Source organism: Amblyomma mixtum, chromosome 2, assembly GCF_055824585.1.
Source record: "Amblyomma mixtum isolate Tamu chromosome 2, ASM5582458v1, whole genome shotgun sequence".
Lineage (NCBI taxonomy): Eukaryota > Metazoa > Arthropoda > Arachnida > Ixodida > Ixodidae > Amblyomma > Amblyomma mixtum.
Genome location: NC_143013.1, coordinates 264585626 through 264598968, shown reverse-complemented (window position 1 = coordinate 264598968; position 13343 = coordinate 264585626). Strand labels below are relative to the sequence as shown.

The 13343-nt window shown below is 49.2% G+C and overlaps 1 non-coding gene across 1 annotated transcript; it reads right to left on the bottom strand.

Moving 5' to 3' along the window:
- Positions 1–5840: 5840 nt before the first annotated feature.
- TRNAA-GGC (transfer RNA alanine (anticodon GGC)) lies at positions 5841–5914 on the bottom strand. Its single transcript has one exon. It is a non-coding gene; the product is annotated as a tRNA-Ala (tRNA).
- Between the last annotated feature and the right edge of the window lie 7429 nt (positions 5915–13343).

The following is a 13343-nucleotide window of genomic DNA, read 5'->3' as shown; positions in this document are numbered from 1 at the left end:
AACGTCAGACTTGTCGGGTATCTGCATACTTCAGCCCGCCTCATTCGCCCTCTCCTCGGCTACGCGGTCCAGGCCGAGGAGGAAGCACCATACACTGCTCACCATGAAGGAGGCAAATAAGAGCGGTGACCTATCCGCCATTTTGGGCCATCGGCCCATTTAGCAATATCAGAGTACGTCTCCTTGGAAATCAGCATTTTCGCGTCTTTTAGGCATGCATGAGAGCTTGCAATATTAAATTCCAGACATCGAAGTCGTATTTCAGGTTAACTTTTGGAAGCTTAAATTATCTCCGTTACAGGGGTGGACGCGATACTCGTGATTCAAAATGGCGTCTTCCAATCGAACAATTGGCTTTACCGCGTGGGTAATGGAAAACCGCAAAGAAGCACCCTATACTTTCGAGAGGAATACTGAGCCATCATGGGGCGGGCGGACGCATGCCAAAGAAGCAAGTGAGTGCCGAATGAACCGATATACTTTTGCGTTCTTGACGTTCTACACGCTGCTAAAAGTGAGGGTGACGTTTGCCCTTGTTCCATACAGTATGTGTAACGCTAGAAGCCTAACGGCATCTCAGGAACACGGCTCGGTTGGTCCCTTAAATGCCACAATGTTAACTTTCCCAGGAACCTTTGACAAGCACTGCGCTGTGCACCCCTACGTTTACTGCAGGCAGGCTTGCTGATGCGGTCACGGTTTCCCGTTCTTCACATAGTGGTTGGTGCGTCATGCTATGGGCACCACCCATAGCATGAGTATATAGTTGTTGAGTACTCACCTAGCCGTAGCGGTAAATGACGCTCCGCTTGAACGGTTCAAAAGCAATGACGGATACACTCTAGCGCTTCTTCCAAGCAACTTGTTATTTACAAGAGAGACTACTTTTATAAACTGATGAGCTGGTTTCTGGTTACAGTAGAACCGAAAGTTGAGCTAGTTGGTTTGACATTTTCTTACGGAAACAGGGCTTTCTTGCATGCATGGTCGGTTGAATGGCCTCCAGCGGAGGCTTTCTGCTCCGGTGCCCGACATGTATTCGGCACACGCTTGGCACCATGGTTCGCAGTGCGCTCGCTTCGTACTAGAATGCCCGAGTCTGTATTCGTAGCCTTTCATCGGCGCATTCACAGGACTTGGATTCCCCAATCCCTTAGCTCTGCGGGGTGCCTCTAACTGTCCTCTTTCCCTTTCTACACAGATGCGCTACGAACCTAAATTTAAACGCAGCATTAGTCGGCTTTCTCCTTTAGTCCTTTAGTTCTTTCTCCTTTAGTGCACGTTAAAGAACCCCAGGTGGTCGAAATTTCCGGAGCCCTCCACTACGGCGTCTCTCATAGCCTTAGTCGCTTTCGGACGTTAAACCCCATAAACCAAACCAAACCAGTTCTTCCAGAATCAATTTATGAAAAATGGGCCCGTTGTCGCAGCAGAAGCAAGCTCGTTCGACATAGACACGCCGAATGCTTTACTTGCATCATCCAGGGATGAAGTTATCTTATTCCAGCATCGCACATCGCTATACATCAATGCATGCTGTCATCACCTCACAAAACACGACAGAAAAATTGCAAAGCCCTCAGCGGCACGACATTGAGAAGAGAAGGTTCAGAAAAGCTAGGCTAAGGACATCAGACACCAAAGCCTCATCCCGATCGGCACCATATGTCCTGTGGCGAGAGTACGTGTACCTGCATTTCACTCCAGCGTTCTGACTGTCTCAGTACGCACGTCTTTTGTTCGGAGCGCCGGCACACGCATAAAAACCTCGTAACCCGATCAACGCGCATCCATACCGCGCGCACATGCCAGAGCGACTGCGTTTCGCCGTCATCCTTATCATGCATGGTCTCGTCCCCAAGCGCGACGCAGTCATACGCATTGTAAGCATATACCGCAGTCGAGCCGCCGCCGCCGTCGGGCAGCCGCCTGTTGTTGTACATACAAGGGCAACGTCAGCGGCGAGTGACTCTCCGCGCACTGGATGCGTGCGATCCGGTTACTCGCGCTCACGCAGCCAGGCCGCAGGACGCAGCTGGAGACACAACAATAGCGTCGGGCGCAGCGCCGTTGTCGTCGGCGCCGCCGACGGGGAACCGAAACGGAGCTCGAGCGACTCGCCGGTGCTATTCTGGCGAGGCCGAATCCAATGGCCCGAGCGAGAGCTCGACTCACATTCCAACACACACAAACGGGCAGAACGAGAGAGAGAGAGAGAGCGGGACGGGCGGCGAACCTCGTGCGCGACGCGAATTGGCGACGTACCGCGGTTGCCTTCCCACAGAGTCCTGCATCGCTTTCCCGTGTCTGCAGCTTCCAGCGCGCCAGCCGCATGCTTTCACGCTGTTGCAGCGCGCGTGTACCACAAACACGACGCCGACGCCACGGTCGGGTACGTGTGTACGTATACATACAAAGTGAGCGATATACAAGCGCGCTAGCTTGAGAGCGAGAGATAGAGAGCATAGCGCGCGGACAAACGCGTGCAGCGGTGTCTCTATTCCTGGAAGTGCGTGCCGGTCGACCCTGCGGTGAGCGGACGACTGATGGAGTGCGACGACGAACGAGGGCGCTCCGCTCACAATGCGGGCTCTTTGTCGCACCGGGTGCTGTAGCGCGCTGGCCAGGCTAGTCGCCATTGTTCTTTGATGGAAGGGGAGAGGGGCAGTCAGGGAAAAGCGGGGCGTGAGTGTGCGAGGCGAATGTCCACCGCTGGACAGTCTAGCTGCAGCTAGCCGGCCGCTTCATTTCGCGGGCGACGAACGAATTGCGCAGAGCGGAACGCGACGCTCTTTCGTGGTGGGGGTGAAACGTCGCGTATTACTGCAGCGAGGCGCTTTCCCGGGAAATTGTTGTCCGTGGCCTGAGGAATGCGGTGTTGACGCAGGTCGAGTAACGATGGACCGTGGACCGCAGCGTGCGCTGTGAAGAGAGAGAGACATGTCTAATAGTCCTACTGTAACATGCTGTACTGTCATACTGTAGCTCGCTCAGCTCTTTGTCCTCCGTATGTGGAATATGCAGGATGCCGGAGAACACGGCTTCTTGAGCTTCAGGAATGGAGGGTTCTTTTACAGATGGTCTGCATCTGTGTCGCCCTGGCCGTCACGTCGGTAGTCAAGGTGCACGGTAAACACTAGTTCGCTCGCTGAATCCGCTTATCGCAGCTGTTCAGTGAACCTATGCCAGCAACAGCATCATGCTGCCTCTGACCTTACGTCCAAGCCATCCATAAAATTGCGTGCACGGATCATGGATCAGAATCGATAATTACTATTAATTATGACCGCCGGATCAGGGATTGATCGGTGGTTGGATAGAAGGATCGCGTTGCGACAGCGCTCAATCAAGGACTTTATCTGGCATAAACATCCTCGTAATGTTTCGTAACCAAAAACTCTGCCGTTAACCTGTTGCCAAACGGAACGTTGCACAATTGTGTCTGCGCCTTATAACTTATAAGGGGCATGCACACTGAAGACTGCCTCAGAGACAGCGTGCAGGCATAGTGCACGCGCAGTGTGTATAGCTTAATAAGCAGTTATGACCTCTGACCGCGCCACTGGCCCATTTCCCCTCACTTCAACGCTTGGCACTGGAACCTGATCGGTTCCAGTGCCAAGCGTCCTAAAAGTACCAGAGTCCCAAAAGGCTGCGACATGTCAGAATACCATGTAGCCGTGGAGAAGGATCATTCATAGAGCCCTTGAAGCAAGAGCAAAGCCGTTTAAACAGCTCCGTTTGCGTTCTGTGTACGACTTGCGACACGCAAGTAGCAGTTGGAGCCTTCTATGCGAATCAGTCGAAGTACGGTGGTTATGGAAACTTATGCATTCAGTTGACACTATAGAAACTAAATGGCTGGCTGCGGTGCGCGTCACAAATTACACTTCGGTCGTCTTCGATGTATTGCAAATTATATTTAGCTCGACAGTACCGCCTTTATCAAAAGTAACCAGGCTTCATGGATTGCTTCTCGCATTTATAGTGGAATCCTTATGGCTACCCCAAAAATAAAAACGCCTTGGACGGTGAGGACCAGGGTTCACCTTCCATAGCAGAGATTTAAAGCTTGAGGAATGAAATAAACACTCCAATATATCACTGAGAAGCAAACCGTGCAGACTGGTTACTTCTGGTAAATACGGCACATAAGCAGTAGCATGACGCGTAGAGGCGTCAGTACTGACGCGGCGCAGTGGTATATTTAGTTACGGAGAGGAATGTTCGCATACAAGCTGGCGACAATTGAAGCAACGCAGTGCACAACACACAGTAATAGTATACAGTTTTCGTCACACACGAGAACTGTGATCCTTTCGGGAGGTCATCGTAACTCAAGATTCCGTGCGCCATCTTGCGCAACCCCGAGGGCAGCAGAGTCGGTGCGCGTTACTGACCTGGCAGAATGAGCTCAAACCCTCCGAAAGTCGAGGACTGTACACGAACCACCCTGTGACTCATTAAAGATCCCTGAGAGTTCTCTTCACGAGCTAATAAGCACACGCTTTTGTTTAAACAGCCTTCTTCCCGCGACGTTTACGCGGTGACCTATTCACAAAAGTACTGCGGTCGCTGGGCTCGCTTTAGTGCTTATACGGCGTCTGCTTGTATGTGGTATTTAAAGCCCCTAAGCCACATGTTCGGGCTATGGGAGGCGCCTTGGTGGAGGATTGTATATTATTTTCCGCATTTCTACTACCTGAAGTTAAGCTACGCTTACTAACACCTCATAGCACACTGGATGCTTTTGCATGGGATTCGATTCGACGACCTTATGAACAAGGGTCGAATGCCAGGGCCACTGAGCCCCGAAGTTAGGTATACGCCTGGTCTGTTCACGAATTCATACGAGCACTCCTATAATCATATCCCCACCACCTCCCTAATCTCTCTGGAATGCGCCTCCCGTCGCCAGCGAGCCCGCTTTCCAACTTTGCGCATAGCAAGCCAGTGTGTATACTAACACCTACGAGCATGCAGGCAAGTCGTGCTCAACTATTGCGATACCTAACACGGCTGCCGACAGCCACTCGCACGAGCGCTTCAGTGCTTGCCCGGTCGAACGCGAACCGGTGACAGCGGTGCGCACGCGTAACGGCGTAGCCCCGACTGTCACCAGCTGCTCCCGACGCGCATTGAGTAGCGCAAGCAGCGCGAAACCGCTGCACCGCCCGCAGATGCGGGCGCTGGCTCCAAAACTTTTTCAATGTCACGCGCTCGGCTTGAACAAAGCCCGCGTGGCAGGCAGCTGGACAGCTTCGGCGGCACAGTGCACGCAAGCGGGTGACGGTGTGGAGAAGGGAGCGTTGCACTCAGAGCGAGTTCTACGACCCGTTACTTTCTAGGATGCGGGTGTATACCGTGTGGGAAGGCGAACTATGTATGGTGAAAGCGCTTTCGAGACGGCAGCTGCACGCCAGTCTCAGCTTCGTGGAGTTGCGCAAACTGTAGTCGGATACAACTCAAGAACGAAGTGGCTTTTCCCCCACAAAGGCACCCTTTCCAACCAATAGCGCCAGCCTATCCTCATGAGCCTGCAGCGTGACAATGCAGGCAGTGTCAGATTAAAGAGGATAGTCCCCCTCTCCACGGTGGGAGACAATACCCTCCCTGCATTGTCACGCTCGCAGGTTTTTGGGAATTGACGACGCCATTGGCTGGAAGGAGGTCCTTTGACGGGGAAAAGCCGCTTGGTTCTTGAGTTGTATCCGACTATAGTCGCAACATTGCTTACCATAAGGGAGTAATTACTAATTGGCATCCACCCAAGCGCAGCCATACGGCTACAAATGAAGCTATACAGCTTTCTCAGAAACTTCGCAGTTAAAGAAAAATTCGTCCTGGTCCGGGGTTCGAACCCGGGACCACCGCTTCGCCGGAGCAGTCGCTCTACCAATTGAGCTAACCGGGACGGCAAGGTTATGGTAGGGCGAGAGCGAATTGATCAATAACTCGAAGTGGGAACAGTGTTGACCAAAGTCAACACAGTGTATTTGGTCAACACTGTTCCCACTTCGAGTTATTGATCAATTGAAGATTGAAGATTTTGTTATACAAAATGGGTGATAAAAGCATCTGGGCCCTTAGCAAGCTGCTAGTTCGGGCCCATGCAATGAGTGCACAAAATAGCATACCCAGGCGTCAACATAAAAAAAAGTGTACATTTTATATGCATGCAAAATATTACACAAAACTTACAATCAAATGAAGCAAGCATATGCAACCAATGAAATGAAGGAAAAGACAGCAGAGGACGTTCGTTACAAACATTGAATAATACATAAATACAGATTCAAGAGTACTAGATCATTCTATACAAACCCAGTAATAAACTTTTTAGTACACTACATTTCGGCAATATACCGATGGTCTTGTCATTATTCCTGCGAAATTAATTGCTTGTGCAAATTCTAATTGCAATGTCGAAACGGCGTGGTGACAAATTTAGTCGCTGGAGTATGCATAACAGCCTCCGGCAAATCTGTGTTTGCACCACACTCTCAGGGCACAGTGTCGTTTCAGCGCAACTCTAGCTTCCGATCAACTGGCATCTTTTCATTCTCTGGCGCCGAGGATTCCAATTAAGTTTGAATGTAGTAGAGGCATAATATAACGAAGCTGGACGCGCTCACCCTATTCACAGCCAGGGTTAGCATTTATCAGACAGTTTAGCACTTTGCAGGCAATTCATTGATTGATTGATTGATTGATTGATTGATTGATTGATTGATTGATTGATTGATTGATTGATTGATTGATTGATTGATTGATTGACTTCGATCGATCCGTGATCGTGAAAAATGCGATCGAAAAGCTTATTGATGAAAAAAGCAGTGTACGAAACAGTTCGAGGTATTAAGCTTCTCGTTGACACTAAAAACCTTAAATAGCAGTGCTGTGTTGGCTGTGTGAAACCGAAAAATTCTGCAGCAGCATCCCGGGCTATAGGAGAAGCGGCGTGTGTGTGTGTGTGTGGGGGGGGGGGGGGGGGGGGGGTTAGAATCTGCTTAATTTCGATCACTGCTAGGGGGCTTTCGCGTGCAGCAGAACATCGGCATGGGCCCGCCAGAACAGCGTAGTATTGAGCCACCACCGAGGAGGGCGGGTATATACGCTGCCGGCAACTAAACTGGCGGACCGTTACGTAGACCCTGCTGAAGGCAGCGTGCGCGGGGAGGGTTGCGTTATTACACTGGCGAGATCATTAGGCCCCCGAGACCCCGGACCTCCTGGAGCCAGAGGCCGCGGACGGAGCGCGCGTGCCGTCCGCCCCGTGGCAAACAGAAAAGCTTGGGCAACTATATAACGGAGCGCGCGCCTCGGTCAGTCGAACATGCAATCTATTTCGGTCTTCGCCGGGTGTGCGCCGTACGCGGGGCGGTGCGCGTATGGAGTTAAGCACGCCAGCACAGGCGAGCTTGCATACCGCTGTGCATGGCGAACATGCAAGCGTGCCGCACGAATGCTGAATATTTCCATCTCACTCATCACAAAATGACGACTGCACGCGCTGCGGTGATTTGTCTGGGGAACGGGTGTTTTTTTTTTTTTTTTTTTTGTCAGGCTGTGCGCGACGGGAATGGAGTGGGGGGGGGGGGGGGGGGGGACTTTCTGTCTTTGATTGCGTACGCATGGCTTACATTTGTGAGGGTAACGACGATGGTCCTGCCCGTCCGTGGGGCCCGACAACAAATCTCGCACTGGTCTGGTCGCTCGCATGCACCAATGCGTGATGTGGAAATGGTGCTCGTAAAGCAATCAAGCTTCGATCGACCGGAAAGAGTCGCCGTAGATTGTTTGCGGGAGCGGTGATTCTCGTGTGTGCGCGCGGCCAGATCTGCTTCTGGTGCCGGCCCCGCCGTTGCTATACTGCTTTTGTTGTGGGGGAGCGTACAAGCTTCTGCGTGTGCGCGCACATGTATTGATTGTGTCGACGCGTTCGGCTAGCCGATCTCTCCTCTGATATGCGTGGGGGCAGGTAATTGCTGGTCCTCCTTCGTACATATGCCTTCCCGGGGCATCGTGTTTCACGATACTCGGCGTATACGCTTCGTTAGGTTATGGAAAATGCGCTCAGAAATGGCTAATGCGACAGTCTCGAAACCGAAGCAGATTTTTTTTTCTCTATTTATTTTGTGCTCCGAGCGCACTCGTCTACATTCATACGCAGCTTAGAAAGTCAATTTCCAAGCGGTCTGCGAAGAAAACCAGAAGCTATATATATGCCATCCTAATAGTTAGTACATGCAATCCCTGAATTTTCTCATTTGCGTTTATAGTTGCGTAGCAATCAACGCGGCATATAACGAGTTTAGAAGATAATCCCTGCAACAGCGGCAGAAAGAACGAAACCGCGATTCACTCCGCTGCAATTGGGTTATCGCGCACAATATCCCCATAGCAACCGCGCGAGCGAGCGCCGTCCTATACGAACCTCACAATAGCCTCCACAGCGTCGGTACTGATCCTCGCTTAAGGTCAGGCGGATAATTTCCTCGCGTGAAATATAATGTCCCGCGGGATTCATTACGCTCGGCTTTTCATCTTTGTGTGTTCGGTTTCGCGCACTCGTTAATATTTGATCTCCTTGCCCGTCTGTGCAAGCTGTTTACGTTCGCGAGGCTGTTTTCGCTGGTGCTATCTAATGCTGGTTTCGGTACATGTTAATAAAACAACGCTTTTATAACGACGCGCTCGCGCGCTATTCGTTTATGCATGAGGTCGGTATTGACGACTGCTTGGAGCGGATATCATTATTCGCGATGGAACTATATACATGTGGGCACAAGAGCTGTACACGCGCCGCACACTGTCTATACAGGAAATTCTGTGTGTATACGGCTTCGTCATACAAAACCGTCCATGCAACGCGGAATATATTGTATGACCATTATTTCTAGGCGCATCTAAAGTAGACGTTGCTTGTGGGCAGTATCTGGTAGCCAAATCGTTCCATTTAGCACCAACAGGGACGGTATTCAAGGACACATCGTATAACGCAGCCAGTGATGTTATTAGTCACTATACATAGGCGGAATAATTTCCCGCCATACGTCGTTCCCATAAATGAAATCCACGCCAAAGTGTTATGAGGACGACGGTGCGAGGCTTTCTGCCATTAATGGAAGTATAGAACGAGCCTTTTTTATGATGTAGCGGTAATCAATTAAATGGATGCAGTAAAACTCTCTTTTCTTGTTTGGTCAGGGTATGCTATAGTGGGAGACAAACGAAGAACTTTGATGCCTCTGACTTGTCTAAAAGCGAGGGACATTGTAGCGTTGATTTCGTTCACAGCTGTGTTTGGTGAACCGAGTAATACAGCCCTCTGAAAGCCATTGGCTGTTCTCGCCAACTGCAGCAGTTTTGTTTTGTTTTTCTAATTTGTGTCGTGTTATTGTGTGTGTTGTAAAGGGCAGCGAGAGCAGAGCAGAGGTTTGGCTCTCAGTAGCACTGCGCATTGTTCTGGGTCCTGTGAAGATGGCCTCAGCCAATCAGTGACGGAATTCCCCGAGGCGTCCTCTCCTTATAACGTGGTGGTTGGACAGCTCCCGAGCTAGGAGCCAAAAAAATACTCGTGGCCTGAGCGAAAGCCACGTAGTTGCGATACAAGCAACTGCTTTGGGAACTGAATGACAGGGCAGGTATTCTGCTGCCATTATTAATGCGAACGCATTAGGTGGTCATGTTGACGGCGAAAGTGTCTGCAAAATGTGTCGCCGGAAGTTAGTCCCTGTGACGTCATCAGTCATGTGACGTCAGGAGTCACGTAAGTCATGAGACATAATATGTGGCGATAAATAATGACGATGTGATGCTGTTAACTCATGCTAATCAGCAATAGTACTAATTTACGTCAAATTAGTTTAACTACTGATAATATAATAACTAGTGCTGATTAACGCCCCACCAAAGTCACGTGACAGGATGACGCAAAATTTTGGAGAGTGATGGCGCCACGTCCGCCGAAGTGACGACGTTGGTTTCAGCGACAGATATCGCATATGCAGACGAAATTCGAACGATATAATCACTGGTTGACCTCAATGTGCTGGCAGTATTCCCGAATACAATCACCAAAAATATGAGCAACTATTCGTCGTACAGCATTGCGAGTAGTGTCATAGTATTTCACTTTGCATATAGCTTACATGTTTTAGAGCTCTCTCGCACGGCGAAAACAAAAATAAAAAACTAAATCTTGGGCTGTCTACTGAGCTAGCTTGTAGCTCTTTACGCTTTAACTTATAGCTGGCTCAAATTAAAAAGAAAATCAGAACGAAGAAATAATTAAAAACGATCAGACAAGAAAGAAACGAAAGAGGTTGCAACCGAAACCTCGTTTCCTGCTTTGTGCTCTTCGTTAAGAGAAAGTTGAATTAAATACGGGATTTATCGGCTATACCAGTAGAGCATCTTCTTCATCTTAAACGTCGCTCCCCGCCCTGTTACTTCTCATCTCATAATTTTGGACACTGCTTAGGCATCTGCACACTTCCCTGAAATGTGCTAAGCTTTCCTTGGTAGGGCCTGACTCACCGCAAACTGCATACCCAGCCAGCCAGCCGACTGTCAAGAATTTCAGGTAGTTTTTTTCTTTTTCCAGCGTTTTCCCCGTGTCTTCTGAAAGTCCAACACTGCACCTTATCTTACTTTCCCTTCATAGTGTTTTCCCGCCCGTGTCGGCAGGTTATCAGGTATATTTGTTGACATAAGTCTCCCCGAGGTGAGCGAGTGCCATCGAGAAGTTTACAAAACTTCTATTTTTAGCGTTATTTCTCTCTTCCGTTCCGCTATATACTTGTCCTGGCCCCCTCATCGTGTCGCCCCGGCGGTGGCCTTTCGGCGAACGGCCGCTGATATTTGGCTCAGCGCTTGTAAAAATAAACACTCCCCGGCTCGCGAGCCGAAAACGACAGGCGATGACGACGCGTTCCGTGTCGGGTGGGCCTCGTTGGCCCCCGTGGGTTCTGCGCAGGGATCGAACGTTTTCTCTCGGGCCCTGTCGCTGACTTCGCCGGCCAGGCCATGAGCTGGCTATACGTTCAACACGAAATTTACGGCTCTCAAAACAGAGGGATAGGCCTGGCGCGAAGAGTTATTGGAAGGTTATATTTGGAACATGCCGACGTGTGGAAGTTTATAGGAATTTAAGTTGCAAAGCAAAAAGGCGCTACATTACAAGATTACAAGAGTTCAGCCAACGCATATACGCCAGTGGTTAAGAGTCAAATTTATGAGCATGACTTTTCTCGTTCTGTAAGTATGCCACTCGTATGAGCTGCGTTTGGAGACACGCGAAACGGTTATCAATGCTCGCTAACGTTCTGTTAGAAGTTAACTTTCTCCAGCATTGCAACTAATGTTAACCTCTTGCTTAACCAGAGCTTTTGTTGTAACAACAAGTTTCAGGGGAAAGGACTCTTTATTTACGCGGCAGTAGGCAGTATGATGAAAAGGTTGCCTGAAACTTGCAGAGGAAAGACAGCAGAGAAGACAGCAAATTTAATGAAACAAACTTGAAAGCAATATCTCGATTGCAGACTGAGACACTTGGCTTTTATGAGAGGAGTCACCAGAAAAAAAAACAACCTTATTTGCATAATTACTTTTACTCGCTCACTCGCTCGCTCTCTCACTGACTCGCTCGCTCTTTCACTAATTCGCTCGCTCTTTCACTAATTCGCTTGCTCTTTCACTAATTCGCTCGCTCGCTCGCTCGCTCGCTCGCTCACTCACTCACTCACTCACTCACTCACTCACTCACTCACTCACTCACTCACTCACTCACTCACTCACTCACTCACTCACTCACTCACTCACTCACTCACTCACTCACTCACTCACTCACTCACTCACTCACTCACTCACTCACTCACTCACGCAATTCCTTCTCTTAATTCCTTTCATTCACGACCATTAGCAGGACACTCACTATGTATTCACATCTGAGAGTATCCTTGAGTCGCAAAACAACGACAGATTCAGTTCAATCGAAAATTTAATTTATCAGAATCTTTAGTGGGGTACCTGAGCTAAGTTCTGTAATGAAGCACTTCGACGAGGACCAGGTAACTCCGTGTTGTTTCCTCGGGTCGTATTTGTAGAAGCGAAGTAATAATTAAGGGGAGCGACCACTTAGAACGAATGAATGCACTAGCTAATAAGCCAATCTTTTACGTGCTAAGTACCATAAGCGCAATCAGACTAATCGCACTATGGATACGGTAATTCCTGCTACGGTGAACGTTACACCCACCTCTAGCGCCTTTCATCCGGGAAAATCGCAGGTGTGAACAAGCGTGAGGGAAAATAACATTTGTCTCAGATGACAAACCGACTTACAAGCGCAGCACAGCCTCGTATCGACTTCAGAACCGCGATTCTGACACTTTGGAATACGCTTTCGGCGTGGCGTTGGCCATCAGCTCGGCGTTGCACTTGGCATTCTAACCAGCTACATGTACTTATCTTGTAATAAAACGGCGCAAGGACACAGGACGAGAACAGAGAGAAGACACACGGCCCAAACTGCCATTTTACTGCAGGTACTTACATGTGTATTGTCACCGCCACCGTTAAAGGGACACTGTAAACAAAGTGAAGTTAGCCTGTACCAACAGCTTACTGCATGTGTTCTAATTACACAAAGGCTACACTCCCTTGCTCCGTTTACATGAACTCTATAGAAGTCGAGTTGAGTCCGCCTTTTGAATTAAAGCAAGAGGAGAGCTGAGGACGAGTCGTGACTTTCCTTCTCAAAACTCGCTCTTCCTCTCAAGTAATCGACCCGACCCGCACTCTTCCGAGTTTATGTAAGCTCGTAAACGGGGGTTTTATAAGCTATAAAAGCCAATGAAATGTAACATGGACTTCTCTGGCCGCCACAAGCCGTTTTCGCGAACAAATTGCGATGACGTCAGGACCAGATGTTTTCAACCTGGATCTCTATGGCCAGGCTACAGTGTTATTAACTTCTTAACAGGACGACGCTGGAGTATCAACTGAATTTATATCAGTGAAGATCACACGTATGTACCTTTCAGCAATGAAACCAGACATGCGCACATGACAACTTAAATTATTTCACTGAATATCACACATATATATCCTTAAGCAATGAAAGCAGACATGCGCACATGACAACTGAATTTATTTCAGTGAAGATCACACACACTAGTATACCCTTCAGCAATGAAGCCAGACATGCGCACACGACAGGTCTGGTTTCTGTCATGTGCGCATGTCTGGTTTCATTGCTGAAGGGCATATATGTGTGATCTTCACTGAAATAAATTCGCTTCATAGTGCGGTGTCGTCCTCTGCGCCTTTCTGTGTCT